Genomic DNA, 27,193 nt, shown 5'->3' on the forward strand with positions numbered 1-27,193 from the left:
GAGAATTTTCTGATTTAATTTTGTGGTCAGAGACTTTGAAGTGACAATGGGAAGTAATGCAGTGTCTGTCTCTGTGTGCATGAGTACTTAGCACAGGACAGGGCATGGAGCTAGTCACTGACCTCAAGTGGCCACTGAACAGATCTAAAGACATGCTTTAAGCAGGTGCAGTGGCATGGGCCCAACATCCCAGCAACTAGGGAGGCCAAAGCAGTAGGATCACAAGTTGGAGGCCAGCCTGGGCAACTCAGCAAGACTGTGTCTCAAAAAAAAAAAAAAAAAAAAAAAAAAATAGATGGAGAAGTAGTTGAGTGATAAAGTACTTTGGGTTCAATCCCCAGTACAAAAAAAGAAAGAAAGAAAAACAACAACAACAACAAAACAGTACACTTAAAATCACCCTATCACAGGTGTATGTGTGTGTGTGTGTGTGTGTGTGTGTGGTGTGTGACTAAATACTTGTATTCACCATGTAAACTTTCATAATGAAGAAAGTAGTATTTCATCATCTTCCAAGTCACACAAAAATAAATAACCCTGCATCTTTCAGTTTCCTCTTTTACAAATTAAAGAAAGTCACTCCTTTTAACCTTATTGTCCACCCACATAATCCTGTTCACCATTCCTTCCTGAGCCCTCTCTGTTGTTCTTTACAACATGAGCAACATTGACTTCAGACACTGCAGTAAAGGACTAGAGTCCAACATTGAAAGAGTATTAAGGATCTCCATTGGAAGCATGTGATGGAAACCAACAACCTTATGTTCTTAGGCAACATAGATAATCAGAAGATTTATTGGAAGGATACTGCAGAAACTTACAGAATCAAAGGAAAACTGTGAGCAATTGCTGATAGACCTTTCCCACCTGACAACTCCAGGTCTCCTTGTTTCTAGCTCTCAACAGAGTAGGAGCCTCTCCAGTTAGATTTCTTTTAATAATTTGCATAAAGAACTCTGATTGGTTGAGCTGGAGTCATGTGCCCACATTTGAACCAATCATTTCAACTAAGAATATAGCCTGGTGGGATCACATGCTCCTCCCTTTGGATGGTGCCTTTCATCAGAAGAGGACCAGAGCTGTAATGGGTGGTAAGGAGGTCTGGGTATTACACTTTTGATATGATAGTGGACTTTATACTCTTGATTTTTTTAGAAAAAGGTCAGAGTGGGTGTTTTTCTTCTTCATGGTGCTATGTTACTGACTTAGAGATCTGTGTTGCACAATAAATCTCATCTCCTTCAAAGTTATACTTTACTCTTGCCAGTTATTCTATATGTTATATTGGCCAGGCTTGCTTTGATTCCCTATTGAATTGCATCCTATTTTGTTAAATGGGTTTCTTTTAGCCCATCAAATACTCTTCTAAAGAACTGAAAAGAAAACATAAATCCCCTAAAATTCCTCCAGAATGAGAATTTGATGGTCATTTAGTTTTTCCAAACTCTAGTGTTCATGCTAAATCCTTTCTTCCTGCTGTCACCTGATTGTCTAAATTGGAGAAACCTGCCTGCCATTTTTCACAAGGACATTTGTGGGCGGAGGACTCAGTTAACACTCTGCTTGCTTATCACATCACTTGATTTATCTGGGGTAGAGGAGTGAGGTAGGAGGTTTGACAGGCAGTGATATCTCAGGCAGTGAGGCTCAAATACCTCTGCATGAGGATAAAACTGTTAGCCAAACAGATCTTCTAAATACCACCAAAAAGCAGGAATAAACCATGCAGACAGGAATAAGGCTCCCTTCCAAGCATTACAGAACCTGTCACACTCCAGCAAACTCAAAACACATACGCGAATATGTATATATCCTTTCCCATTATTAATGGTAACCAGAGAGCTAATGGTGTAAGTTTAGCATCACACAAACTCAGCTGCTGACAACTTATTTTTATAGGGCAGCCTTGAGAAATCTAACAGAGGTAAACCAAAGGAGGGGGGCAAATCATAAAGGAGGTGAGGGCACATAATTTAATCCTTGCTATTGATACTCACTGGCTTTTAGAGCTCACTTTTTTTTTTTAACTATACATTTTTTTTCTGATAAAAGGAGAAGTCTAAACAGGGTCGGATATGAGGACTAAAGAGGATACTTCAGTTTGTTTGTGTGTTTTTGAGGTTGGGGATGTGGGAAGCATGCCAATTCAAGGGCAAGGTGATGATCTCATGGAGGAGTGGGAGGTTCCCTCTTTCTGATCTGGTCACCTCTCTCCCATGAGGAAAGCAATCAAGCTGTGTTGCCAATGTCCTAAAGCATGACCTTCCAGGCTTTCTGTCAAGACCATGTCAGTACCTGATTTAGAATTTTCCTTGCCTACTACAAAAATTACAACCTATGTTGTGCTCACATGGCAGCTCAGCCATGTGGAAAGAACATTGATTGGAGTTAAAGATCTGCATCAAGTCCTTGCTGTGTTCTTATTGGGCATGTGATGTAAACTCTGGGGAGCCTCCCTCCTGCTATGAAATAGGGCCAGAATAGCCTCTTTCATAAGATTACCAAGAGAACATGAGGCAGTAGTGTGCAGGAAGCCACTTGTTAAGTGTCTAATGCTTTATAAAGACTGGTGATATCATTATTATTTATGGTCTTTTGTTATCTCACGGTTCAACCTCTGATAAGGAAACACTATTGGCAAGTACTCCAATTGGAACTCTGCCAGGCCATTTACCAGTTCTTTCTCTTACTTATTGTTATACCTTAGCTCTAAAATGTTCCACAGGCATATGGGAGAGTAGTCTAGAATGTGAGACAAATCCTTTAGAACAAGTGAGATGGGTAGACTGTTACTTCCTACCCCTTGGGAAAAAAAATTGTTGATTTATCCCAGTGGTTCTTAATCAAGGATGGTTTAATTCCCACACCTATCCAGGGCACAATTATTGATGTTATTCATAGCAATGCTAATTGTGCATATTTATGATCATCACAATTGAAGAGTAGTAACTGGCATCTAGAAAACCAGGGGTGCTGCTAGACATTCTACGATGCATGGGACAGGCCCCAACAATAAAGAATTATTCAGTCCAAATTGTCAGTAATGCTGAGACTGAGTAACCATGCCTTGTGTAGAGGAGAAAGCTTCCTTCCTGGGCTCCCAAATGGATTTTGTCATTGTGAGCTTCTGGAAGGAAGGGGCTGTCACCATGTCCCTACTGCATTTCCTCATTTTCTCATCATCTCTGTTATAAAATACTTAGCATTTTTGAATGCTGCTCTAGACCAGGTGATATAATTTACACGCATTTCCTCTAAATTATAATGTTTAAAAATGTTATGGTTAGCTGGAAATGACTACTTCAATACTTTTCCATCTCATTGCTGGGCTTTTAAAGAAATTTTTGTAACCGTGTCTTTAAATAAAGAGAACTTGCATGCGAATATACTCTCAGCCTTTCTTTTTCTTCTTCTTTTTCTTTTTTATTGTTGCTATTTTAAACATGTATTTCCTTGAGATATTGTACATCTTCTATAAACTTCAGATGCAAATGTCACACCTAAAGGAAAAATCATGAAACCCTCATAGAGTAGTCTAGTCTCAGAAAGTATATCACCATTAAATATTTCACAGTAACTTCTGTTTCTTAAAAATTTGAAATACTTGAAACTAAAATTTTGCAAGTTTACTCTTGGATACTCCATATTCAGATTTCTCAATTATTAGTAACATTTTATAACACTTGCTTTAACAATATCTCTAAACACATATATGCACAATATTTTTTCTGAACCACCAGAGAATAAGTAATAAATGATGCCCATTAACCCTATGTACTTCCAAGAATATTACCTAAAAATAAAGCCGGCTTCTGTGTCCACTTGACATCATTTTTTAAATACCATGGCTGGAACCCAGGGGTGCTTAACCACTGAACCACATTCCCAGCCCTTTTGTTTTTTATTTTGAGACAGGTCCTCAGTAGGTTACTTATAGTCTGGCTTAGTTGCTGAAGTTGGCTTCAAACCTGTGATTCTCTTCCCTCAGCCTCCCAAGCTTCTGGGATCACAGGCATGCACCACTGTGCCCGGTGACATTATTATTATTTTTTAGTCCTTCTTTACTTTCTGTTCCAGGCTCAGCTAGTGCTTCCCACACCCAGCCTTGTTATCAGACATTTCTCCAGAAAGTTCTCATTCCTTTCAGTAGAAAATTGAATTTAGAAACCATAATCTCAGATCATGGTGTGCTCATGGCCTGTGGGCTTTGTTTTTAAGTTCCAAACACACATTTATATCCATATTCTGATTTAATATCTATCAATCAGTCAGTCAGTCAATCATCTTACCATGAGTAGTTTACATGGACACTTTCAGTTTGAATCTAATCTCAAAGACCCCAAGAAAGTTTTTTTTTTTTTTAATTTTTTCTTCCTTTTCATATTTGTACTTCTTTCTGACAGTGAAAACCTATGGTTCTCAGTGTATTTACTTGTCCCTCCCACCTCCCTGTCTATATCCAGGTTTCCAACTGTCCTGGTCACCATCTTAGTAGCTCTGTGGGTCACTTCTTCACTTGGCCACTTCATCACTTGTAGGCAGAAACATTTAAGAAATAATCTCTGCTTTTAAGGGATGCTATAGATTTTCCTGCACTTTGGGAAGAGGAAGGATAAGACTATGCCCAGAGTGTAGGAACTGTGACAGCCAAGGAATAGATGACTTTGTGTTAATTAGCTCAGGACCCAAGAAATATACACACATTAAAATATTTCCTTTCCAAAAGAGAGTACAAGAACACAGGAGTTAAAAATAATATTTGATCTTACATTAGATTTTGGATAAAAATTTTATAAATAATATATTAGTATAATTGGATAAATTTGAATATGAATTATATTAAATAGTAGCATTATAAGTTTGGTATATATCCTTTATTATAATGTAGTTGTGGAGAGAATGTATCTTCTCTTGGGACATGCACAGTGAGGTATTTAGGAATAAATGGAGATAATACGTGCATCTTATTCTGAAAGGGCTCAATACTAGTGATATCTACATAAAAATGTAAGTTTGAATCCCTAGTCTACATTTAGCAATGGATGGACTTAAGGACATTAATCAACTTTCTATTCTCAATTTCCTCAATTTAAAAATAGTAAGTTAATCAATACTGACTCTTGTGGTTATCTCAGAAATCAGTGAGAATGTGTATATAGTGCATGACTTGGTGCCAGATACCAAGCTGGGACTCAATGGATATTTAGACATGTGTTCCATGAGTAATTGTAATTAAAAATGCTCACTTTTTGAGGCCTTGTTCTCAGTGTTGGGGCACAGCTTTACAGCTACCACACATGCACTTTCACTGTTGGTTGATTAGTTTATGTTCTCATGCCTCATCTAAAGCTGGTCAGTGAGACTGGTGAAGAGTCATAGTGAAAAAGAGCTTTCATTTGCAGGTGGACGAGGGGGATTCATTCTCCAAAGGAGCAAAGAAGTCAGCACACAAAATTATGAGCAGCCATTGCAGTTCTCAAAACAATCTTTAGGAAGATTTGGAAGATATAATTACTTCTATTGCCATGCAAGGAAAGAGCATCTTGGAATAGATAATTTAACCAAGGTCAGTCGCCTGTTTCCAAAGCAACGGAGCAAGGTTCAAATCTTGCTTTTTTGTGCTTAGAACAGAATCTCTTATTTTAGAGTCCTGTGGTTTTAGTGTATCCTTTTTTTCCAGTTCCACAAAATTGTATTGATTATCTTCTATATGCTGAATTAAACATAACTGAGCATTACATAGGAAGACAGAGTGTATCTATTTTTAATGGCATCCAGTGGCTTTATGACTTTGTAGCCTGAAATTATATCTGGGTACAGACTGCATGGGACTATGCAGGCTCCCTCCCCCACACCTTCCTGAGCCTCATTCTCCGCTTCTCTGTGCCTGGAACAACCCCAATGGCCCCTCCCACTTCTCCACCATTCAGATGGACCTCTTGGACAGCTTGTTTCATGTTTCTTTATCAGAATAAGATACTTATCAGGTGTCAGTTGGTACCCAGGTGACAGAGATAAAATGCTATCCAGTGTCTACTTTGATGAGAACATAGTCTAATTAGACTAATTAATTCTGCCTCATCATCACAGTTAGATTTGGCTTCTGGTTGTCCTGGATATGTCTCTCTTCCTCTGTATTTTACTTCTTTCTTTGAAGAGAGGGACAATTTTAGTTTTTTATATCATCTGGCATGGAGTGTCAGACGATGTCCTAACTTCACTTTTATTTGGTTTACATATGAAAGTTTCTCAGTCTTCCAATTATTTATGCATTTATTCATTTATTCTGTTGCACATTTAGCTTCTATTTATTGAGACTTTACAAAATGCCCTATATTACTATTCGCATTGAAAGCTAGCTAGAAGGACTGGGTAACACTTGTCACTCTATAATAATTTAGATTAGTGGTTCTTATCTAGGGACAATTTTGCCCCCCTCCCTCAGGGGACATCTGGAAATGTCTGGAGGTATTTGATCTTATGACTGAGGGGTTGTTCCTGGCATCTAATGGTTAGAGGCCATGAATGCCACTAAAAATCCTATAATGCACAGAATCTCTACCCTGACCCTCCACCCACCACAAGAATTATCTAGCCTAAAATGTCATCTGTGATTAGGATGAGAAACCTGATATGGATTGATATAACCCATAGGATCAGACATGGCCCCACATTTTAATCTCAAGGATCACCTAAATCTCTTTAGAAACTGATAACATAGAACAGAAATTCTCCCCACCTGGAAGCTGTGAAGCTCTGATTATTTTAGTTTCTCCTCACAACACCTCTGAGAGATGGAGGACATTCCTGTTTTACTGATGAGGCAACTCCGGCTTCAAGAGGTTAAGTAACTGTCAGAAAAAGTGTTCACTTTTCCTCCTTCATGAAGTACACAAAGAAGTTATTGAGTTTTCACTGAAAGGCTTGCTTTTGGGCAGCTGGGTGTTAGCGCTAGCATTTTTTGGAGGAAATTCAGCTCTATCCCTCTATTGAGCTGTCAAGTCATGACTCGTCCTTAAAGGTGGGCCAAAAGTCCCCCTATAGTTTTTCAATTATGTGAGAACAACAGTTAAGGAGTTATTGATCTCCAGGGTGCATGCTGGCACTGGGATGTAAGCATGAGCCAAGAAACAAGACAACTGTGGTCACTGGTAATTTTTCCTACTTCCATGAGGCTTTATGCAATTCTGGCTGCTTTTGCATCTCTCCTCCATGTCACTGTGTCCTTATCAGGCTCCAAACTCTCCTCCCCTCCTGGTCTCCTGGGCACTTAGATAACTCTTTTGCCCTTTGCAATCTCCACACATTTCTGTATTGCTTTGTAAGGGTTTTTGCAGTTTCGTTTATGCTTAGTTTGTATTTACACACTGATCGTAAGCATCTTTGTGAGCTGATAATGAACACTACCAACCAACAGATCTGCTATCACAAAGAGGCTCACTCTCCATTCACTGCATTCTTTCACTTACTCTATTTCAAACTAATTTACTGGTATATACCAGGTATTGTGCAAAGGGAATATATACATTAAGCTATTATGCTGCACTGGAAAACAAAAGATAGAGAAAGATGTGAGAATTCTATGAAATAATGCAAGGAATCATGTGACCCAGTACTTGCCACTCAGATAAATACTGGAGATCATTATTAGTATTCTTCCTAACACAGAGAAGGGAGCTTGTACAAGTTTGTTGTGTGATTGAAGGAGTCTATGCTGGGACCCAAAATAAGTGGCAAGATGCTGACAAATATATTTGTAATCCTCAGCGAAGAGTTTGGGTGAGCAGACATGTTTACAGATGCATCATCTACCAGCTGAGTTGGCAGGGGGACTACTTGACAAGCAGATACATGTTTACAAGTGAAGTAAACTACTGGGTCTGCATGATGAGGTGGAGTCAGTTTCAAATGTCCTCAGCTCTCAGTGTAAATGGCATTTGATTTAGCTGGAATCTGTTGGCTGCCTTTTACCAGACTCAGATTCCACTGCAGGATTCTGGAGAGCAAGATTTCCAGCGTGTCTTGTGAGATAGCGCCCTTGTAATAATAATAGCTCTAGTTACACATAGAGGGGTCAGGGAAGCTCAGTAAACAAGTCTGAAATGTCAAAACCCATAGAAGAAGCAATAAATTATTAAATTAGGAAGAAAAATGGTTTTACATGTACTTCTATTTGAGATGTGTTTATTCAGGGCTTATCACAAATGCAGAGGGTTGAAGGAGGAGAAAACATGAAAGTCTAGCTCTCCCTGACAGAAGGCTTCCTGTGGTAGCTTCATTCCATGCTGAACAATGGGGGCCTTGCCTTTGCAAGAAGGATATGGATTGCCAAGCTGGCTCATTGCCATGAAAGGCCTTGCATGTCCTGCAGAATGGAGATAACAGGTCAAGGCATAATCCAAATTCCTGAATGGATGTTCAAGTTAAATGATATGCTCTTCATGAAAATCCTGTGACTCCTGCATTTATGTTATTGGATTTGAGTTATTTCCCCAGGTTTAGACTTAAATTTCCAGTCTTAGCTCAAACTGACATGCCAAATGTGCCCCCAAACAAAGTCTTCCTTTCTAAAATTTTGTTTTTCTTCAGTTTTAACCTTTTCTTTTAAAGGCTTTTTGCACAATGCTCCTTGAGAGAAGGCCGGATTCTTTACTTTGTCACCCAGCACATTGATCATTGGTGCCTATCCTTTCCTGTGGTCAATGTATGGAACCTGACACTTAAAAGTTTTCATCTGCCAATCATTGAGTAAATGAATGGATGCATTCAATTTTTTACTACTTTCTTTTCCACCTTAATATTTAACCTGACTCATGTGTCTTTTGCATTTTCTCTATTGCTTCACTGAAGACATCATCACACCCAACTTTGACTATTGCAATAATCTCCTATCTGGGCTTCCTCTCCCTGCTCAAGCTCCTTACCTCTGTTTCCCTTCTCACCTATTATTATTTAATGTTTGTTTGTTCAAAGACTCCATTGGTCACCAGTTACCTACAGGAGGATGCTGGGATTCTCACTGTGCATATGGAATCTAGACTGTGTTTGTAAAACAAGACTAGCTTTAATTCAAATCCTTTCTCTCTTATTTTTCCTTCCTACTACATAAATTCCCATAACTCATCTCTTGCTCCCCACCTGCAACTCTATTTTAAGTTAATTCACATCTCCCAACTTCTGTAAATACCCTCTTAATTTAAAAACTTCATTCTCTGTATCTCCATTTAGCAAATTCCTACTCACCAAGACCAAGCTGGATTGTCTTGTCTCTCCTGAAGCAGCTAGTTCATCTGTCACCCTGTACTTTGTTTTTTTGCAAAAAAAAAAAAAAAAAAAAAAAAATTAAAAATGTTTATTCAATTGTTTTTTCATACTATGCTAAGTTTTTACATGGTTCTGTTATTAACCAAATTGATTTTGGACAAAAGTATCTAACAACCTCTTTATGGCTCAATTTCCTCATCTCTGAAGTAAAAGCAATGGTAGTAAATTATCTTAGAGTATTGTGAGGTTTAAACTCATGTATCATGCTTAGGATAGTGCCTAAAATACACCCAATTTTAGCTATTTCTGTTGTTTTAGTCCTCCAACAACTAAAAAAGGCAAGTATTATTGATTTTTTATTTTACAAATACAGATGAAAGAAAAAAGATTTAAGTGGAAGAGCGAAGGTTTGACTGCAATCCTGAGCTCCCACACTGTACGGTGCTGTACTGCACAGTTAGCAACATAGAGTTGCAGTGGGGCTATTTGTTTCAGTATCTGGCTTTTAAGGAATGGACTTTTAAGGAACACTTGCTTTTGGAACACCAGTATCTAGCACAGCATTTAGCACTCAGAAAGTCCACAATGAATAAATGTGTGAATAGACATGATCAGTATGTCAGTTAGCATTAGGATTGGTCACCAGAATTTGCCAGCAAAGTACAGTTGAATTTTTTTTTCTTTTCCTAGCACATCTGTATTAGTAAATTTTCCATTGCTATAAGGAAATACCTGACTGGGTTTTTTTTTTTTATATAGAAAAAAGGTTCTGGCGGTTCCAGAGCATTGGTGCCAGGTTCTGTTTTTCTCTGATGAAAACCTCATAGCAGTTGTCATCACATTGTGGGAGTACCTCCAAGAGGGGGTGATCACATGGCAAGACAGGAAGTCAGAGTATACCTGGTGTCTCATGAGAATTATGTTAGTCTCTTTTGAGGGCTGCTCCAATGACCTAAAAACCTCCTATTAGAATTCACTTCTTAAAAGCCCCCCCACCACTTACCATCACCACACAGAAGGCTGAGCTTCCAATGCTTGAACCCTTTACATTCAGACTATATCTACACCATAACAAGATCCTAAGATACAAATCACCTATGCAAGTAGGTAGAGTCTGGAGTATAATTAGTCTGGAGTCCCTATTCCCTTCCCTGGTAGTGCCTCTAGCATAGGCAATGAGGCATTGTGTATGTAATTTGTACAATTTTTAGTCCATAACTCAGAGGACAAGAAATGTCATATTCTTCTATTTCCCTAAATCGATTTTATTCTGCTTATCACCTGGCTGGTGATAAATTCAATCTCAGTCATTATTGGGATTTTCTTGGTTTCTCTGTGGGATCTAAAGTAATCTCATGTTTATAAGGTGTTAAAAACAGGGAAAGCCCAGATCCCTTGTCTGGGTTGTCTTTCACCTTTGCTATTGCTCCTTACATTTCTGGCTACTGTTAAGAGGGAGTTCTACTCAGAGCTACTCTTCTTAGTGGCCAACTCTGTGGTCTGCTCAGTTGCATGAGGGGATGATTGCTTTCCTTCTTCTGGGCCACCCTGCACAATCATTATACAGTTGTGGAATGTCATGGAAATCCTCTTCCCATCCCTTCTGTCAGATGCTCCAATCCTCCTTCTGGTCTGAAAGCTCCTTCCTTCATTGCCGCCAAATGGTCCAGAATCTCTCAGCACAATACCCCTTGGATGGATTTTAGAAACCCACTCTGGGACTCTATTTTTTTTCTGGAACATTGTAGCAGAAAGAGATGCTGATACTGGTTATTACTTTACACTGTAACAGGCTTATTTATACAGGTGCTTGTGTTGCTGTGGGCAAATCAGGTAGCAGCCAGTAGCAAAGGTCAGGGTGGAAAAAGGGAAGGAAACCATCCTAGGGAGTTTCCCTGCTTCTTCCTGTCTCTCCCAGACTTCACCACCTTCTCCATCTCTCATTCTTACATGATTCTCTTCCTCATTTTGCACAATGGAGGTGTGAGTTTTCTTAGACTCTTGTGACAAACCAGGCCTGAATTCTATTTCCTCTTCTCCAAAGGGTTTATTGAAAAGAATAAATCATTTTTGGTCTGCATGTTACCTTTGAGTTTTCTTTTGAAATCCCACGTGTAATTTTGCAGACTCCAGAGCCTCTGGCATTTCTTATTTGGCAGCCTCCTTGCAGTTACTTCTGTGCTGGAATGCAGCAAATAATTTAATTTTATCTCTTTCTGTACATTGTTTTTAAGTTTTTTGCCCAAGGTGCATGTTGCTTTAGGTGAGTTTTGTAGGGCTTAGCAGACAAGTTCATTTTTCTTTTTATTGACCTTAGACACTAGGTGGAATAAACACACTTGTTAATATTTGGAACTTAAATAATGAGGCCATGACTGCGTCTATTAGGCCCCACTCTTCTGATTTTATTCCTTATAAAGATGATGGATGTTATCAAAGAGGGGCTTTGCTGTAGATCAGTGGAAACACCTTCAGTATTCAACAAAGTTTTCATATCAGGAAGATTTCTGTTTTATAGTATTTGTGCCTGCTAGGTATCTGTTATAAAAAGTCCCTCCAGGAAAAGCCACAAAGAAAAACTCTTCTTAAAATATAAAAATTTTGGAAAAGGTGGAGGAAGCCACCTGGCTCAGGGTAGCCTGTTTCTCAGACATCAGTTCCACTTCCAAATGCATGTGGACTCCAGGCTGAGCTTGCAGTCAAACATAAAATCCTTATTAAGGATCAGGGCTTCAAGGTTGCCAAGGTTAGTTGCTTTGGTGCTTGGAGGATGCTGACTACACCAATAATGACATCTCACCTAATGAAACTGTCAATGAGAGGACAGAACCTCTGAGTATAGGCTGCATAATCAGGAGGAGTGTGGGACATGGACTCCTGATTTCTCTGTGTCATTTACGGTTTTCCACCTGGTATGAGCCACCAGTGGGCATATTTCTAGGTACTAGATCAGAAACTACCCAGTTAGAATTCTGGGCCATCCCTGATAGGAAATCACAAATGCCCAACTCATGTGATGTGCCAGATACTTTATAGACACTAATTCTTGTAAATGAGTTAATATTGGTAAGTGCTTAGGTTACTGCCTGCTGTGTCAGGAGCACTCAGAGAATAGATTTATTATTCTTTTTGTTATTTTCATGACCATATTAAAAAAATCAGTTCTACCATCTCTCTTCTGCTGATGAGAAACCTGATATAGAGGTTCAAACCTGGTTACGGTCAAAACAAGGTACAAACATGTCAAAGGAACCCATGAGCCAGTCTGAAAGAATTTCCAGTTATCAAAGCTGCAACAGTATTCTTTTATGATTAATGTATTATCCATATAATTCAATGACAATACAATGTTTTTGTATGTAATTTCTTCTTTGAAATGGCCTAAGTTCTTGTCACACACCGGAAAGCAACTGAGCAGCTTCTGTCTGAATCTGCTTACTTTCCCTGTGTGTGCTAGGCAGACCTTGGCTTTCATTGGCCAGAAAGCAGCAAGTTTTTGTTGTTTAACTTCACATAGGTCTTTCCTGAAAGAAGCCACATTTTTGCTCTAGGAGTTTGGATTAATTTATTTTGCTCTGTGAAAGTTGTCCAAGCCCTCCCCATAGATGGAGCTTGACGGAGTTGCAAACAGCACTTAAGCAATTCATTTTTGGTATCAAGGCATTTGAGCAAATGCGTAGCACCCCATACCCTTAAAGTGAATGGAGGTAGAATCTTCAGGGTTCAGTTTAATTTGTGTCTCACATGTTCCTTGATAATGTAGGCATTTGCAAATTTTAACTTTGATGGCTTCATATACTCCAGCAACACTAATGCAGATTGTGTACCACTTATGAGCAGCAAAACTTGATTCATTTTTTTTTTTTTTTTGTGCTACTTTTGCATGCTCTAAGGCTTCATATATAGAAAATGTTTTTTCTTTTCTGAAGTCTTGGTAAGCTGAGCTATATCACTGTTATGCTCAGGCCAAATACCACAGGCACACTACATCTTCACTTTTCTTGTATGGAGTTGGCAACTGACAATGTTTTACTATTTCTCCACTTTTCTACAGGTAGTCAACATGTTCAAGGGTTTATTCAACTTTGGCTGTGGAATGAACCATTGCAGCCCGAGAAATGATAAGTTTCAGAACCCAAATAAGACAAGGCTGGAAATCAAGGCCTCATCCAAAAGTTTCTGGGTTTCCCTTCAACTCAGAGCTGAGAATAACTGGGGCTGCATTTCTCACTGCTGCCTCAAAATCTTTCTTGGGAACTGAGGTCCTGGGGTAGCCCAAGTTGCAAAGGGAGAAAATACCACAGTCTGGAGGCCAGCACCATGATCTGCCCACAACTTCTCATCCTGAATCTACACACCCTGGGACTGCTAAGCAGCAGGGTTGGAAGAAAGGCCTCCCACTCTTTCCTGAGAGAAGTGCCTCCTCCCACTTCCTGGCCAGCCTCTCTCCCCAAAGCCAGGACAATGCAAACAACAAAATCAGTAATGTAGTATTGAATTTCACCCAAAGTGTAAAATAAATGCCCATGAGTCACCTCTCATATAAATAAATGATTGAACAAGTACATATATGGGAGAGAAGAGACAAATCTGTACAGAAGAATTCCAAATAATTTATGAGATGCTCTTTCCCCATAGGAAGTGCAGCTAAATCTTTCTGTATTAGCCAGCTTTGTATTACTATGATGAAATGTCTGAGGCAGCTAACTTAATACAAAGAAACAGTTTATCCAGTTCTCAGTTTTGCAGGATCAAGATTTGGGCAGCCCGATTGGTTTGGGCCTCCGTGGGGTGGATGCTGATTGTAATGGCAGCAGTGCATATCGGAATGAGTAATCACAGCTGGAGTCAGGAAGAAGGAGTAGAAGGAGAAGGGGGGATGGGTGGGGCCCCATATGGCCTTTTGAGTGCACACTCCCAGTGCAGATTTCCTACAAGGCTCTCCCTCCTAAAAGTCCACAGCACCTCCTGATAGTACCACCGTAGGAACCAAGTCTTTACATAGGGACGTTTAGGTGACACTTCCTGTTTCAAACCATAGGACTTTCCCTTCCTCCACCATGTGATATGGGACTGTTTTTAATGAGTAATTCCCAAAGAATAGAATATGGAAAATGAGGAAAGAACTTTTCCATATTCTATTCTTGCAAGCACATTATTTTGGCCAGGTGATCATGATTTTAACATCACTGAAAAGTCACATCTCTGGCATGCACCCTTGGGATGGGAATGATGTGATGTGATGAGAACGAGACTTTGGCATTTTTCTTTTTTTGCCTCAAAACCCATAATGGTAGTATAACCATAAGAAAAACATCATATAAACTTAAACTAAGAGGTAATCTGCACAATACCTGACCAGTGCTGTTAAGGTCACTAAAAAACCAAAGTTAGGGGAGGGGTTGATAGGTGGAGCACTGGAGAGCATCAGAGTAGTGAAGCTATGTGCACCAGGTTATGATAGGAGGTATTTGTCATTATAGAAGGAACACTACCAAAGTGAAGTCTAGCATAAATTGGGGGCTTTAAGTGATAATGATGTATCAGTGTAGGTTCATCAGCTGTAACAAATGTACCACTCTTGTTGGGGATGTTGAGAATAGGGCAGGCTATGTATGTGGCGGGCCAGGGAGTACATAGGCATAGGTAATCTCTGTACCTTCCTCTCAATTTCACTGTGAACCTAAACTTCTCTAAAAAATAAAGTCTAAAACAAAAGGGGGAAAAAAAAAACGCCAAAAGAAACCAAAGAAAGTCTGAGAAAGTTTCACAGACCAGTGGAACCTAAGGAGATATGAGCATTTAATGTAATATGTTATCCTAAATAAAAACCCATATCAGAGAAAGAGCATCAGGAAAAAAAAAATTTAGTGACATCCAAATGAAGTATGGAGTTTAGTAAATGGCAATGAATCAGCGTTGGGTCCCCAGTGATCACAAATGTCCCATGGTGGACTAACTATTGGAGGGAATTGTGTGTGGACTATATGAGAACTCTGGACCATCATAGCAACTTAAATCTAAAACTCTTCTAATAAAAAAGATTAAAATAAAACAGTTTACAGATTTACATCTCAGTCTTTGTAAATATAGCCTAGGTTCTTTCTATTATTTATAGACCTATGTTTATTGAAATTCAGTTTTAAAAATGTACTTAGTTGTTAAGCCACAATTTTCAGAAAGACAAAAGTGTGGTTTTCAGAAAAACATAAATTAAACATGTGTCAAAGATTTTATTCAATTTATTTAATTAAGGAAGAAACCAAAGAACATTCGTGAATCTGGGAATACATAAGCATCTTAAAAGAAAGCTAGAATAAGATTGTTGGGGTAGAGACAATACTAATTAATTTCTCATAGGGCGATAAACAGAACCGTTGGGATTTTCCGTTTAACTGGCCAGAAATTATTTGCATCTCTAGCTGTAAAAATCTATAAATTAATCTCTGTTTCTACAGAGGTGTAAAATAGAAAGTCAAGCTCAGGAGTGCATAGAACGAAGCTCAATAATCTCTTTTGTTTATTTTAAAGCTTGGGTATATTGGTTATAAGTCTTTCTCTCAACCGTGGTGATTGTAAATAATCTTCAATGATTATTCTCAGTTGTATGAAGAAGTTGATCTCCTTTTGTTTGGCCTAATTATTTACAAAGGTATAGCAAGAGTGTTAATTAACCATGTAGACCTCCTTGAGTAGTTTTTGAAAATCCAGAGGTATATATAGCATGGGGATTTACTAATACTTAAAAATTAGCTTGGACTGGAAATTTTCATAATGAATCCTAAATTGAATTTTTAAAGGCCCAGATTATTGGGTCTGGTATCTAAAGGCTAGAAAATCCAGCCAAGATACTTCACCTTATTCAATTTCAAGAATCTGAATCAGTTCTTTGGAGGTCTCCTAAATTTGCTAAGGTCCCAGTTTGCCTAGGAATGACCTTTCTCACCACCTGTGAGATGGGAGCCCTCTAAGTAGGTTCTAAGCCAGTTTTCCTGGGAGGACTGTCCAGCATTGGCTCCACATGGGAAGCTACTCCTTATTCCTTAATGAGGACTAGTGATACCTGATTTAAATAGTCATTCTCAAATATGCCACTCTAGTTAAGGCCTGGTTACATAATGTATGTGTCTAATTTTTTCCTGGTAAAAAAAGAGGATCAATTTATATTAAATGTATTCAAATAACTTTATTGCCCTGAAAAACAAAGGAAAATAGTAGAAGTCTTGGTTTCTGAATTTTGAGAAGCAGGTAAGAAACAGTTATCATTTTATAATGCTTCATTGTAGTTTACAAAAATAGAGTCTATTAAGTTGAGGGTCAGTGGAATGGGAGGACACAGGAAGGTAATGGGGAATAAATAGGATTGTGATATATTAGTTGCATATATGAAAATGCCATGTTATTAAAATGTACTAATACAAATTGAAATAGTTTAAGGAACAAGAAGGACTTCCTTATACATCCATACAATTTAAAGCTGCCCAGAATAAGTCTGACTGCCACTGCTACTATTATATTGTCATTTGGGTTTTCCAAAAGCCAGTAGTAGGTTCATGCTTCACTGCTCCAGAGGTACCAATCACATAGATGCCATCTGGGTCTATGCCATGTGGAACCTGCTGCTAATCAGTCTCAGAGCTTAAGGGGAGTGCTTTGGCTCCTTCATGGCAAAGTCAGGAAGGAGATGGGGATGGGGGGGGGGTGTGGGGGAGAGAGAGAGAGAGAGAGAGAGAGAGAGAGAGAGAGAGAGAGAGAGAGAGAAAGAGAAAGAAAATAATAAATGCATTACAGGACATAGGGTGTGATGCATAATATATTTCATGTTCTGCATGTGTGATAAAGAGACAACATAAAGTTTATTTTTCTTTAATGCCTTTGTGTTCTATTACTGATAAGGCTGCTGTAGGATCTGATAGAAAATGAGCTCCAGAAAAATCCCTGTAGCTCCCCTTCACCAATTCAGTGCCAGAGTCAAATTCCTGTAAATCTGAGTATGTGCAGTTTTTGGAGACCATGATCATGTTTTCACATTTTCCTGCATTTAAAGCATTTTTCCTTCCCTGGTACATGGGAAGGCAGTGAGGTTGGATGGAAGGCCGGGTGTTGGAAGAAAGCATTGCAGAGCTACAAGGTCACTGTCGCCTGCTGTGACAGTGACCCACAGAGCAACGAAATTGCACAAAATAATGTTACTAATAATACAGAATACTGAGCCAGACAAATGACCGCATACCTAATGGAAGAAGGATATTTGTATTTGTTTACTTTATTTCCACTAAATTTCCAGGAATCAAAACTCATACCAGATTTATTTCCTAAATAATTGGATTACTGGCCTTACTCTAAAGCACATTTAAATATTATCAAAATTTAAAAGCACACATGAAGGACATGTTAATGAAAAAGCAATTGACCAGTGGAACTTACTAGAGTGGAAGATTTGGTCCCATCAATGGTACATCTGCAGCTGGCATTTTATAAGTATTTTGCCTATATAGGAGTCACTCAAATTTACCAGGTTTTGTTATCTTCTTTGCATCATTTTTTTTCCCTGATCTTTTTCTTTATCTGCATGTACCATCTGGGAATTAGTCCAACCTACTTTAAAACAGAGGCTGCCGTTTAGTTCACTGTATTCCTTGAAATACAAGGCTGCCATTGGTTTTTACAGAACTGCTGTGTGTAGTCTGGGGCTTCATTTATTAATACATTTGTTGCTTTTGTGGCCTGATCTGTATCAGTGTTCACAAATACCAACATCTTTCTTCTTAGCTATGTGATTTTATAACTTTTATTTTAAGGTAGATAAGAAATCTTTCTGGATTCTAATACAAGATATTCTTTATTTAAATAAACAATACTCCATCTGCACACAGAAAATCATGTTGCCATCGCTTTCGATAAAACTATAATGAAAAGCACAGTATTTCTCTTTTGTTTTCCCCAAATTCCCTTTTGAAATTGGAATAAATCTTATTCACACCCGTGTCCTATACACCGTTGCTACATAAAATAGTTAAAGATTGAAATTTCCTGTTCGTTTGCCACTACCAAAGAAACCCAAAGACACTTGATAACCCTTGAACCTGTCTTTTTGGAGGTGTCTTTGGAACGAATTAGAACACCCTTCTTTGAAGCTTTCTGTACTCCTGGTAAACAATGTCTCCATTCCCAAAGAGAGTCACACAATGGCTTCCCCATGGATACCTCTCTGCACGTGGTTTTTACCTCTTGCCTATGAGAAGGACGCCTGATAAACTTTCCACTCCATGGCCAAGCCAGGGAGGCACTCGATCCCTCTCCTGACCCCCACTCTAATGAAATGTGGATTTCATGGAAACCACAACCCAGACTTTTTATGAATTCAGAATATGCTGCCTTCATTATTCTTGTCAGGCTGCAAAACTAGACCATGACAGATGAGTTTCTGAGCATTTGCTGATCATTCATCTACAAAACATAATAGTTTGATTCTTTCACTTAAGGCTATTTACAGAAACAGAAGTTGATTAATTGAAGTGCTGGCACTGGGTAAATTCTCATTCTCTTTCTCCTGAATCCACTCTCAATGTATCTCAAGGAAATCATCATTAATAATACATTACCTAAGGAGGAACACTGTGACTCTTTCCCTCTAGAGAAATTGTATAATTTCATGAGCCTCAAATAAGCATGTAAGTATTTCTTTAACTCTGTTTTATCTTTGTTAAACATATATTTGCATATTAGTTGGGATTGTAGTTTCAGATACATAGATGTGCTGATGAAACATGGGGTCAATAATAATAATAATAATAAGGCCTAACATTTAATACTGAATATGGTATTAAATATTGAATCATTTACTCACTTTATATGAGGAAATGGAGACAGAGAGAAATTAAGTGATTTATCCATAGTCAAAGCACTAGTAAGGGTCAGGATTTAGGACAAAGCATAATTGGTTCTGAAGCCTGTGCTTTTCATCACTGTGCTAGATTACACTGTAGGTGAATAAAATTAGACCACAAACAGATGATCAAAAAGTAGATGGTCAAATAATATTATAATTAACATAATTATTAAATGTAGTTAGATTCCTTACTATTTTCAAAGGTGTTGTCTGAAATCACTTTTTACTACCACATTTATGGGGGATAAGAAATGGTCCCATGGTTGAACTGCTTCTGCCTGCCTTCAGTGAGCTTCCACTTGCAGATGCCAAAGTGCCAACTGGGAAGTCCTTGTGGTGTGCCCTGTGAAAGGGGGGTGGGAAATTTACTCCTTCTTGTTTATTTTTCTATCTAGGATCATTGACTGTTAGCAGCCAACATAAACTTCTAACTCTAAGTTTCTTTGGCAAGGACTAGCAGAGTCCCCCATGGCTCACAAAATATCACATGTACATAGACCTGGGCCTGCAGTAAAATCCTCTGAAGAATTTTACTTGTGGCAGGACAACCCTTCCAGCTTTTACAGTGATACTCAGAGGACCAGGGACCCTCAAGGGAGGGCCAAAGAGCTTTCTTTTCTTCCTTGATCCATTAATACCATACACGACTCTGGTAGTAACCCTGCAGAGCTAGGTAAGAGGAAAGAGTTATTTAGAAATATGTTGCTCAAGCTTTCAGAATGTCTCTCTATGGGGCTGTGAGTGTTCTGCAGGACTATCCTGACATCTCTTCCTGAAAGATATGATGGGGATGAATACATGCCAGAATGAGTCAGGAAATCAGACTGTGACTCTTACTGGTCTTGTGATCTTGGGTTCATCCCTTTACCCTCTGGGTCTAGTTTCCTCATCCTCCAGGTGAGGGCCATTCCTCACAATCTACCTGAGGCTCACTGATGCCATGTGAAATATGAGCTCTGCTGTGTGGTGACAGTGACATTCGGCTAGACTGTCAGTGACATTTGGCTAGGCCCTGGCCTCCAGGGCAAGAGGTCTATTGCTTTGGAGACTGTAAGTTTACCTGGCATACTTTTCAGAATTTTCAACATTTCAGACTCTGAACTTTTTCATACTTTTGCATAAGTTCAGTAAATCCACATCATGGCATCTGTCTGTGCTGCCTATCTTCTGGATAAGAGATGGGACCAAATTGTTATCCCCTTCAGCTCACTGGTATATTGAGCAATGAAATAAATGTGGGTTTATCAAGCTTTCAGGAACAAAGCAATGCCACCGTTTAATTTAGCATTTAATTACAATATTCTGCTTCACAGACAAGTTGCAGGGCTCTGGCTGAGGAAACTGAGTAGAAAATGTTTGTGACAAGTTCACCTCGGGTTTCAAAGTTTATTTTCCTTTGAGTTGTTCTCTTTAGCTTCCGTCTTGCCACCTGGCTCTAAGAGGGATGTGATATGAAAACAGCAGAATGGTTTGAGAATGCAGTCTTGATAATCACAAAAGTCAGTCTCCTGGCCTTCTGCTTCCCTGGCTTAGGTCAATGCTATTGACTCCTGTTGAGCAAACCCCTGGATTCCCTGCTGTATGTGTTTCCTATTGCTGCTGTAACAAATTACTACAAACTTTGAGGCTTAAAACATCACAAATGAATTCTCTTGCCCAGATTAGAAATCTAAAAATGAGTCTTTTGAAGCTGAAATCAAGGTGTTTGCAGGATTTCCCTCCTTCTGGAGACATCGGGGGAGTCTATGTCTTTGCCCTGTTTGGCTCCTAGAGGCTGCCTGCTTTACTTGTGGACATCAGGTGGGGGTTGGGAAGGGGGATTCTTCTGCCTACCACACCACCTTTCTGGGGCACTGAATGCACTTAAAACTCACTGCTGTGTCTAATTCCCAGCTCTCATCTGGGTTGCCTGGCCTCTGGCCTCCTGTAGACTTTTATCTCTCTGTAATTTTGACCTATATGTTTTCTTCTTTGGCTAGCTTAGCATGGAAATCCAGCCCATTTTGGCAGAGGAAAGAGTAGTTGTATATCAGTTGTCGTGACAATCCAATGAGGTAGGTACTCCTTTCTGCACAGTTTATATACCTTGAAAATCACACACAAAGGCAATTACTCAGGACTCACAAATAGTGGCAGAAATGGGGTTTGAAACCAAAATTCTGCTCTAACTCTGGACATATTGGCTCTCCATCAAGTGGAATTCTGTCTGTCTCAAGAAAGGTCTTGCCTCTGTTCAAAAAGTAAGGGATACCTCAACTGTTTTGGGCATCAACCCTGATCTCAGGATTTCATTGCTTTCCCCATTTTCTGGGACCTTGGGTCACGACTTTTTTTTTTTTTTTTTTTTTTTTTTCCTGTCTTGTCGATTTCTTTATCACCTGTAGCTCATCCTCTACAATTTATAATGGGCTCACACCAAGAATACCTTCTCCAAAATTGCCTGTATTTTCCCAGTGTTTCACCACATATATGTCCTTTACCATATGTATTTTTTAAAGAATAGTTTACAACCAACATGTCTCTATTTTGTTCCTTGATTTCCTGACATTTGGGTAATGTAAAGAAAAAAATCCCTGTTACCCAATCTATCTGCAGAGTTCTGCTGTGTGGGTCACGCATTGCATCTTGGGAACTTTTCTTCTTTGTCTTTCTGAAACACTGCAGTTTTTTTTTTTTTTTTGTTTTGTTTTGTTTTGTTTGTTTGTTTGTTTTTTTCCTTTCCCTACTGGTTGTCAGTTTTGCAGTTGGGTTCTGCTCAGGTTTGCATGTCCTGTCTAAAACTCATACTGAAATTTGATCACAATTTTAACAGTGTTGCGATGCAGGATTGATAAGAGCTGATTAGGTCATGAGGGCACCATCCTTACAAATGGATTAAAGGCATGATTGCGGGAGTGGGCTGGTTGTCTCAGGAGTGGGTTAGTTAATAAAAGGGGGGATTTTGGTTTCCTTTTCCAATCTCTGTCTCATGTGCTCACTTTACATTCTGATTGCATCATGGGAGGATGAACGTGAAAACCCTTGTCCGAAGCTGGCACCATCTTGGACTTTCCAGTGTTCAGAATCATGAGCCATAAAAATCTTCATACTTTATAAATTACCCCATCTATGGAATTAATAGTAAGCACAAAGTGGACTAAGACAACTTGCTTTCATCTTTTGGATCTTTTTTCCAATTATAATTACACCATCCTCCATGAATGCAGCCATCACCTCAAAACTGATGATTCCCCAAACTCGATTTCCAACCTTGAACTTAAGTTCTACGTACCATATGCTGGTTTGACATATTCCCTTTAAGCCCTGCCAAACTTTCAAATGTAACGTGTGCAAATGTGAACTCATTAACTCAGTAGCATTGCTTGAATGTTTACCACGAGCCAAGTGCTTTGCTTGAATGACCTGCAGACTTTTTTAGAAAATGTAGGAGGGAAGAAAGAGGTGGCTATATTATTGTAATGTTCTTATATAGGACTGATAGTAGAGAGATATGCTTAGGGGCATAGGGAGAGCACAGAGAAAAGTTCACTCAGTCTAAGCGGAATGTTAGATCATAGGACAATGGGGGAGGATGCCTGGGGGAGGAACAGGAGAGAGTAGCCCAGGAAGAGGGGAAAGTACAGACCAACACATATGATGGAAAGCAAGAGGATCTATTCCCTATTCTGAGACAAGCTCTTCCTCTCTTCCCTCTTTGGGTCAGTGGGACCTCCCTTTTCTCTGAGTGGTGTCCTGAAGCCTGTGGAACCCTTCAGAGCAGTGCCCCTTAACCCAAGTGTCCAGTGAATATTTGCAGAGGAGTAGGAGGGGTAAAGTTTGGAAGTCACCGTCCATGGAGCAAGGCTACTGCCCAGGTCATAGATTCCGAGCTCTGGAGTCTCTGTGAGGTTCTCTAGCAGGGGCCTTTTCTGAAGCCTCTCATTCCTGGCCTCAGGGAGTTGTGACCCCATTTGCCAGCCTTGTACTCGCTGTCCACATGTGGTACCTAGAGTTCTGTTTTCTAATCCATTTCCTATTCATATTGACTCCAGGAGAGGATCTGAGTACGATCATTGGCATTGTGTCCTCATCCATGGACTCTTAAACCTACAAGTTCTCTGGCAATTTTGAACAAAAGCATTATATTCTATTAGAGAATTCCAGACCTTTGAATGCAGGGTAGATTTTAAAGAGACAATGGCCAATAGTCAGACCTACCTACTGTTAATGTTGCTCAGACAGGTGCTATTTGCCTCTTTCCAAGTTCCAAAAGGCCCTTCTTCCACCTCGTAATCCACTGGGAAAAGTTTGTTTCTCTCCAGAATCCAACATGGTTAAACCCTAATCCCAAAGTGTTGGGGAGGAGGGACTTTGGTAAATAATTATGTTTAGGTGATGTCATGAAAGTGGAGGTCTCTATGATGGGATTCGTGCCCTTATAAGTCAAGGCCAGAGAGATAGCTAGCTCTCTTTCTGTCATGCAAGGATACAAATAGAAGTTGGCTGTCTGCAACCTGTAAGATAGTGCTCATCAGAAACAAACCATGCTTATCAGAAACCCACCACTGGGCTGTGAACTACTTCAAGCTGAGATGCACCTTATTCCTTATTTGTCTTAGTGTCCCTGCACAGTGCTGTCTACATAATAAGTGCTCAGTAAGTTTCTCTGGGATAAAGGAATGAATAATAAAGGGGGATCTGTAACTACTTTACTCACCCCTGGGGCATTGCAAGACATCATTAGTTAATGCATGCAGAGCTATCTGAACCTTAATTATTAGCATTATTTTATCTGCCAACCTCCTATGGCTTATTTTTGGTCTATGATATGGCAGTTGGGTCTGGAACAAAATTTCATGCTGTCCACTCCAGGCTTCTACTCCTGGATTAAATCCTTTGGACTGCAGAGTGCTGGAAGGGAAGAGTAAGGATGTGTTCCACAGGGCACTTTCAGAGGAACATCCATTGGTCAAACAGCTAAGCATCTCAAGTGGGCCAGGACCTCAGCCTCAAGGAGAGGCAGAGGGCACGCCTCTGCTCTTCTGGTGTGATCTGCCATTTTCCAAGTTGGTCCAAATCAATGTCTGTCTTTCTTTGTTACTTGGGCTCTGTTGGTAGGAAAGTAACTTCGGGCCTCATGTGACTTTTCTCTGCCTTATAATTGTGTTTAGCTTCTCTCCTTTTCTATTCCACCAACCACCCAAATGAGAAATGCTGGAAAACTAACTTAGATGATCTCAAAGCAGGATATACTTGTGATGACCTGGAATATCCTTGTCATTGATAGGAAATGTTCTGTTTCTCTCTTCATTAAGAAATTCCTCCATATGAAGCAGAGTTAAATTTGTTCTCCAAATTCCTGTATGGTGAAATGATCCTGAGAAGCTGCAGGTGTGTTTGTATGTGTGCACTTGGGTCTTATCACTAAATGTGCCTGGAAGTAGACTTCTTGAACTTTTATTAAAACTTACACTGTTTCTTTGGGGGAAAAGAATGTTCACAGTCTACATAATTTTTTAACTATGTGCATGCACACACAGGCATGTATACCACACTGTTTGTAAATTCATTAGAGAATAAGACCTGTATATGGAAAAAATAAGAGTTCATGACCATGATACTAATTAGTAGACAAATGGTGGGTAAGAAGTCCTGGGAATTTGTACCTAGTATCATGGGAGTCATATCAAAGGCTGCCTTGGTAACTGGACAGTCCCTCATGAAATTCCTTATGGAATTATTCCAGGCTTCCTTTTTTCTACCTCATTTTCTATAGCTACATTGGATCTCCCCCAAACTTCTTCCTCAAATTCTTATTCTGGCTCCTGGGCACTGGCAGCCTACCTGTGTCTCTCTGTGGATACCCTAAGGTAGGTCAGTTTGTGTCACATACATTTGGGGTTTTCCATTCTATTATTTGTGTTGTCACTGGGGTTTGCAAACTCAAATATATACAGAGCTCAGCAGATAACATAACTGACAGAGTCTCCTGGGGCATGAGAAAGTCAGTGAGGGTTCTAAGTACTTTGGCAAACTGGGGTGGCACGCTCTGCCTCAAGGGGGACAGCTTTTTTTAGAGTCTAGCTCATTAAAGCCTGCATCAAATTCACTAGTGATTCCAGAAATCAGATATCTATGTGAAATCTTTTCAATTAAAAAAAAAGTTGGAATTTTCTATGTTTTTAAAGAAAACATTGCACAGAGCAAACAGGACACCTCTATGGGCTACTTCCTTCCTTCTGGCCTCCAGTTTACAACCTCTGATACTGAGCAAATGAGAGTCCAAAGACTAGGAGCCCCAATCAAAGGCAAATATGTTAAAAATCTCTTACATTAGAAGCACCCAAAATGACAGTGGAATGACATAGAAGGTGACAAAGTGAATATAGCTCTTGTCAAGGCTTTTTCCTCAGATAGGAAATTATCCAAACTGTCCCTAGTACCATCAAGCCCTATATGACAAACCAGTGTGCTTCTAGAATCCAGATGATCATAACTTGATTACCCATCCATATAACAGTGACCCAAAGAGGGAGGTGGTCAGGATTAGATTGTGGAGCAGGGCAAGCAAGCAACACCCAGACCCCTTGGCTACTGTCTGAAAACTACTATTTTTGGAGAGGTCTGGGAAATGCACACTCAGAAGTGTGGAAGTGCCCTTCTACACCAGGTGTGGCCATGGACAACAAGTCAGCATAAAACAAGGCAAAATCCTACTGTGGGCTCTCCAGAGCTGCCACAGGACACAGTGCCACAGGATATAGTCTCCTTGTTTTGGAAAACTCTGATCTTACAACCGGTGCCCTTTAATATTCCAGGCTAACATCACTGCTTGCAGAACTTTATACTGAGCCATTGTACATTTCTGATTTAAGGAACTTTTTTTGTAAGACAATATATTCTGATTCTTGGACCAAATTCAAAATGCAGAAGAGCACTTTCTTCTGCAGGTACAGAAAGCAGGGTTGACACCAGAGGAACTCATCTCTAGTTTTCATGAGTCCCTGAAGTTGATTTCCCCCAAATACCTTTGAAAATTTCTTACACTCAGCTTATCTTATAAAATAATTACTCTAAGTTAGGGATCCCTCTGGTAAAGAGTGTCACTGAACATAAATTATGCAAAAACTTTGATTTGGGAGGAATAATTTGCCTTTCAGACATTCTTTCCTATTTTTGCATGTCAAAAGCAACTTACATCTTTTAGCACAATCAATGCAATTGATTTGTTTAGAGAGCTCTTTGAAAGATTCAGTTAGTTGCAAAGCTGGTCCTACTTCCAGATAAAGGATAGTCTGTGACCTATAGGTCTGACTGTGTTTAAATGTCACTTCTGAATGAAATTGAGTGAGTCATAATGTGTTCATTTAAAGAATCTTCCTAGGCAGATGTCATATTTTTTCTCTCTTCCTTCCCTCCCATTCTCTTCTGTGAACTTCAGTATCTCTTTAGGACTTTAAAAAATTACTAATGGAGAACTTAACTCTGGCTAAGTGAAGGTGAAGAATATTTATTGGGAGGTTTTCAGTGGCTCAAAGAATCAATAAGAAGGTGACTTGGAAATGAGACAGGGATCAAGGTTGATTTGAAGACTCCGGGTGGGGAAGCTCCAGCAAGAACACTCAAAGTGACAGTATTACTGCTGGGAGGTAAGAGAACTGTCCCTTCTTTTCATTCCTGTGCACTTGTTCAACAGGAATGAACAGTAAAGGCAGCAACAGGTGCAGTGAAGATGGATGACTTTGCTAAACTGTTTCCGTTTTCCTACTGGACTTGGCATTAGACTATTTCCTAGCCTCCCTTGCAGGTAGATTCAATCAGGTGACCAAGGTTGGCAGTGAAACGGGAAGAAGTGATGGATGGCACTGGGCAATGTGTGATCCTCTCCTGGGCAACTTGCCATTTTCTTTAACCAAACTGATGACACAATGCAGAGGGCTCCGAGGATACAGAGTAGAGCTTTATCTAGCTGTGAACCTGTTATTTATTTATATTTTCTTAAATGGCCTATTTGCTACCGGGGCCATTTTGCCAGGTGAGTTCCACCACACCTGAAAT

General features: G+C 39.5%; 1 long non-coding RNA gene across 2 annotated transcripts in view; it reads left to right on the forward strand.

Annotated features, from left to right (window-relative positions):
- Nucleotides 1-1,038: 1,038 nt before the first annotated feature.
- The window catches only part of LOC306653252, a 47,141-nt gene continuing 20,986 nt past the window's right edge, over nt 1,039-27,193 (forward strand). For both annotated transcript variants that reach the window (XR_013761678.1, XR_013761679.1), the window contains exons 1-2: nt 1,039-1,091; nt 26,832-26,942. This is a non-coding gene — a long non-coding RNA (uncharacterized lncRNA). The remainder of the gene's footprint in view (nt 1,092-26,831; nt 26,943-27,193) is intronic.

The sequence above is a fragment of the Sciurus vulgaris genome, assembly GCF_902686455.1.
Source record: "Sciurus vulgaris genome assembly, chromosome: 2".
NCBI classification, from domain to species: Eukaryota; Metazoa; Chordata; class Mammalia; order Rodentia; family Sciuridae; genus Sciurus; species Sciurus vulgaris.